The following is a 6,175-nucleotide window of genomic DNA, read 5'->3' as shown; positions in this document are numbered from 1 at the left end:
CGCCCCTAAGCTGCCACCCTTCTATAACAATTGGGATCGACCCATGCTAGGCATTTGCCCCTGGGCTGCCACCCATAATTATACAGATAACTTCATTTAAATTCTTTATTTTTGAGATTGTTGTTTTGATGTTCATAACTCTTTTGAGATTGTTTTTTTGGATAATCATAACTCTTCAAAGATTGTTCTTTTGATGATCATTATCTCTTTTGAGATTGTTGTTTTGGTGGTCATAATTATTGTTGAGATTTGGAACTATGGACCAGTAGTAGAAGACATATGAATATGGACTTACGATAATAACAATGGCATGGGAAGCAAATGTGACATGCACATGTAATACTTAGGAGCATATGACTCAGTTAAGCATTTTGACATCTCAAATTGAAGCACATATCAAGTGAAGACATTTAACATTTAGCCAAGAGATTTGAACTATATATGGTAGCCGAATACTCACTAACTAATATCAAACACAAGGTATACATGAAAGTGGAACCAAGGGAGAACGTGGGCAGAATCAACTTAAGGACAGATACATATTCCAAGTAAGTACATATAAAATGTACAACAGAGCAAGTAGGGATCTTGTGAGGTAACATTATAGTCTAACACTATGGGAGTAATAACCAATAAATGGAACATATGAACGTGTGACAAGATGACATATATATAGATAATTGAAGCTAGTTGGCATGATATGGGCAGATTGTATATCCAACATACAAACATATGTACTATGTGTAATCTAGGATCATTTTGATTTATATAAAGGAAATACATGTCAAGGGTACTTTGACAATGAAGCAAGTTTAAACCTTGCACGCTAATACTTGGTAGAGTAACCACGTACATTTAGTAACAAACTTATATTAGAGTACTCACTTTAATGCTCTAGGGAGTAGGAACTGCACCTATGGATCAGTCACTACCAAGGGCACTTAGAAAGTTTACTTTTTGTAATGCGAGTGTTGGATTCATGCCAAAGAAATAGGAAATCGAATAGCCTTACATACCTTGCTATACAATTAAAAAAGTATGACTTAAGCTCTTTCTCTTTAGATTACTAATCTACAATAAAATAAGTTGTAAGACTAGTATTAGTAGTTGAGCTACTTGATCTCACCAAAATAGTAACCAAGCAGTAAGCATGTAATTTATCTAGTCAATGTTTTCTTTCTTTCCCTTTCCCTTTAATCACGTTTATATACTGTACAACCTTCGTATCAGGTCCTCCCCAAAACTCCCTGCAATATTTAAGTCCTTTAACGTCTCTATAACTTCACTGCACATCCAGTCACATCCCTTATTATAAATACATAAAACAATTCTTAAACATAATAATGTAACAGAAGCAATATGAATCATGGTTTCTGATCACCAGCACTTGAAGAGCTAATATTACTTTTGAAGTGCTCAAACAAGCTCATAACTGAATTTGAAGGGGACTCCTCTCCATGGCTGTCCCAACATACCCTAACCACCAGAACATCCTCCCCAATAATGTATCATGTAGAAGGAACATTTAAAACTCACTTATACATACCAAAAGTCCTAATTAATTCAAGAACAAGAGGGAGAAAATTGCAGTAGCTTACCTTGCTGGACAGAACTACCACTTGCTAAGACTTGGATTCTTCAAGGTAAAGGTTGTACTCCGCAACTTTGTCTTAACTTATACCTTTCAATAGCTTGAACTCCCTAATATTCAAGAACCCTAATGGTATTTAATGGTTTTTGTATGAATATAAGAGAGAGAAGAGAGAAAGCTCTAGAAATAATATTTTTTGTCAAAGTAAAAATGGTTGGAAAAAGCTGATATCAATCCCTTTAAAAGGGACCTGTTTTGGCCGACTTTCTCACTCATTTTGGGCCATAAATTATCAAGTAGGTAATCCACCTACTTGGACGTTTCACTTGGACCTTTTTGGACTTAAGCATATTGGGTCTTGGTTGTCCATTTTTCCCTTATTCTTCTATTCAACTTGGGCCAGATTAATGCAAGTAGGTGGTAGTGTACTTGGCCCAATAACATGGTCAAAAAAGACTTAGTAGGTGATGCACCTACTTAGTCCCTTGGTCTGGTCAACAAGTCAAATCAGGTGATGCACCTACTAGCTTAAATGTAGTCAAGCAAGCACCTCAATATTTTATTTCATTTCTAGACTTTAATATCTTTAACTAAACTTAAAACTTATATACACTATGTCACTTTAAACTTTAGACTCAAATACCACCTTATGATCTCAAGTTTAAATATTTCCATCGATTTCAACTTAATCGGGTCACATTAAAATCTACGGACAGCTCACTTTAAACCTATTCTATTGTCACTAGTTGCATAGGAAACTAAGTCCATAACTATACCACAAGGAAATTTATAAGTGTCATACAAATAGAACTAGTACACGTAGAATACGAGGTGTTACAGAGATATCTGCGCCTCAGCCTAAGGATTTGTTTATTCATTTTTGTCATTTTATTTTCAACTGTAATATTTTGTATTTGTGGTATATTACACCAATAAATATTAAATAGATTGTATTATTTTTTATCGTTACTTGTATAATGTCACACATTAATAATTTGAAGGATAAATCTATAAAAATAAAAAGAGATAAGGCACAAGTACCCCCTTAGACTATGACCGAAATCTCAAAGACACGCCTTAACTATACTAAGGTCCTATTACCCCCCCCCCCCCCCNTAATTTTATACACCTTTTGGCTTACGTGGCACACTCCGTGACTCCACGTAGTTGAGACGCGTAGAAAATGTTTGGATGCCACATAAGCCCAAAAGGTGTACAAAATTAAAAAAAAATGAGTTCGGGGTGGTAATATAGGACCTTAGTTTAGTTAAGGTGTTTCTCTGAATTTCGGTCATAGTTTATGTGGGTACTTGTGTCTTATCCCAAAATAAAAAGTAGAATATGGAATATAGCTACTATTAAAAGGCAGAGTAAAAGATAAAATTAGATTATTAAATAATAAGTAAAGACAAAATGAGAAGAAAAAATTAAGATAGCGATAAATCACATCAAAATGATCGTTACACATAATAAGACTTTTTTTATTTTATAATGATGAAGCTAACAATACGATAAAATAAAATTTAAATAACAATCAAAACCGACATTATATTTAAATGAAGGGAAAGGGGTCAAAAATACCCCTCAACTTTCATTTATTAGTTGACTTTACTCTTACGGTTAAAGAAGTTGTTCCTACCCTCGCCGTCTACAAACTTATCACTCCTAACTCTCAATAGGATGGAGAACTCCAAATCAACTAAAATTATTCAATTTCAATTAAATTGACTCATTTTTTTCTTTTAATCTGATCCGACCTACCAAATCAAATAAATTCATATTAAATTAAAACCCCAAACCATCTCTCTAATCTTTTTCATCTCCTTCAGCCATTGAAACACTTGATGCTGAAATCGCCGGTGGCACTTTGCTCAATTTTTTTTAAGTACAATTTCACCATTTCTTTTTAACAGGAGAATTGATTTTTTATTTTTTATTCTAAAAAGCATCACCAGTATATAAAGTGCCTGATAGGCTGATACTGTCACATTGGAATAGCATGAATTGAAAGTCATCTCAAAAAGACACAAATGAGCAAGGAACAGAACAAAACTTATGTAGTTCTCTAAAGATCATCAAAGAAAAAATTGCCCTGCTTGAATGTTAAGTTTTAACAAGAAAATGAAAAATCAAGTGATTTCAATATCTGAGTTCAAAATTGAAAGAACCACTAAGTCAAAGATGGAAGGAATCAAAGAAAAGCTTGAACTAGTAAGTGCACCGCCACCAAAACCTCCAGATCCACCATGAAAGTGTTTCAATGGTGGAAGTACTATGGTGTTTCAATGGAGGAAGAGATGAGTAAGATTTGAGAGATGGGTTTGGGGTTTTAATTTGATATTAATTTATTTGGTTTGGTGATTGTGTTCGGACTAAAAGAGAAATCAGGTTATTTTAATCAAAATTGGGGTAACTTTAATTGATTTGGGGTTTGTCATCCAATTGAGGGGTACGAATGAAAAGTTTGTAAACGGCGAGGTCAAGAATAACTTCATTTTAACGGCAAGGGTAAAGTCAACTAAAAAATGAAAGTTAAGGTGTATTTTTGAACATTTTCCCTTAAATGAATACAATACAATGAAATACAACCATACAATTAGCAAGGTATTAGTTTTCCATCTTATTACTTATATGTTGTTTTTTTTTTTTGGTAAGTAACATTTTATTTACCAAAGTGATCATTACATAACAGTTAAAAAACTTGGACAATCTTGCTCCTAGACTTGCTAATCTATCTCTTCTAATCTACTGTCTCGACTACTATACTAGGGATACATATTGAGTTGTTGTAGTCTACTTCCTATCCTCCACTGTTGGGATCCTCTTCCTTGTATTTCTCTAATGATATGCCTAATCATGTATTCCTTACTTCTCTGCGTGGCTTGAAAGATTCTGCAGTTACATTCTATCCACATGTGATAAATGGTACCTGCCAGACACATCTTGTATACATGTGCTATGCTATTTCTGCCTTTCATATACTTAATTGCCCATTGTACTATTTTTCATAAATATTACTTATATGTTATAAACTCAGTTGGTGCGAGCTTACATACAGGTGTATTTGGTACGAAGGAAAATATTTTATAAAAATTATTTTTCAATTTTCTGATGTTTGGTTGCCTTAAATGTTTTGGAAATGTTTTCTAAATCAATTTATTTTCCTGAACTTATTTTCCTGAAATTTAAGAAAAATGACTTCCCTTTAAATATTAAGGAAAACATTTCTCAAAATTCTTCTCCAACCTCAAATTACAATTTATTTTGTCACTACCCTGCCCCCCCCCCCCCCCCCCCCCCCCCCCCCCCCCCCCCCCCCCCCCCCCCCACCCCCAAACTAGCCCCTCTCCCAACCAAAAAAATATTAACAACTTAAAATTTTATTTATGAAAAATAGTTCAAATTTTAAAATTCTCAATTTTTCTTACCCCCACTGAATTCTAGTATGCCACACATCAATCTGATCAAAATCATCATTTTTGTAACCTTTCAACTTCTCAATTTTAGAGTTATTGACTAACAAACACTTTGCACCATATAACATCATACGCAGGTCTAACCATCACTATATAAAACTTATCTTTTGGCGGCATCTTCTTATCACACAAAATTTTAAATGTGAACCTTCATTTCATCCACCATACACCAATATGATGTATGATGTCATCATTGTCAATCTTCCATTTTCTTTGATAGTAGACTCAAGATACTTGAAACTACCTCTCATTTGGATAGTGTGTGTATCGAGCCTCACTTCCATGTCATCCTCATGTGTTACGTCATTGAAATTGCACTTTACTACATCAAAAATTATTTTTAGCTACAATTAATTAATGACAATAAAAAGCTATTTTTATTATAGTACTTCAAGCTTATTTTGTTTTTGATCCTACTCATTTTGAACCTTTTAGACTTCGAAATCGATCTCCAAATTTCCAACTTAGCATTAATTCAGCTCTAAATCTCATCAATCAAAATTATATCATCCACAAATAACATATGTTATACCACCTTTCTTTGAATTTGTCTCCTCCAAGTATATTTATCACCAAGGCAAATCCTCACAATAAATATGATGAGAAAATTAAATAGACAGTAAAAATTCATCCAACGAACTCTGGCTTTTCCATGAGTTTTTTTAATTAGGAAGAAAAGAAATTTTAAAGTGTAGAATCGATCTTTTAGGGACAAAAAGAAAGTTCATATAATCAACTAACTAGATTAGGATGATTCTGTATCCACATTCGAATCTTGCTCAAACTCTTTCTTGAAAAGAAAAAAAAACAATTTGTTGTAATTACGTGCAAAATATATAATATGAAATCCTTGAATGTGGACATAATATAACCAAATTAGGGATTGCAAATATAAAATTTAACCTATGATCAAACTCGCATATGCACTACAGCTACACATTTTTACATCTTTTCCATTTTCAAGTGTAATTATTATAAGTTTTACAGATTTAAAGAAACTGCAAGTCAACTAATTATAATCATAATAACGCATCAAAAGATCTTGATCTTCCATCACTTTCATATATATTTAACGGATCATATATATATATATATATATATATATATA

The sequence above is a fragment of the Solanum stenotomum genome, chromosome 3, assembly GCF_019186545.1.
Source record: "Solanum stenotomum isolate F172 chromosome 3, ASM1918654v1, whole genome shotgun sequence".
In the NCBI taxonomy this organism is placed as follows: Eukaryota; Viridiplantae; Streptophyta; class Magnoliopsida; order Solanales; family Solanaceae; genus Solanum; species Solanum stenotomum.
The sequence above is the reverse complement of the archived record's forward strand: the minus strand, read 5'-3'. Positions refer to the sequence as shown.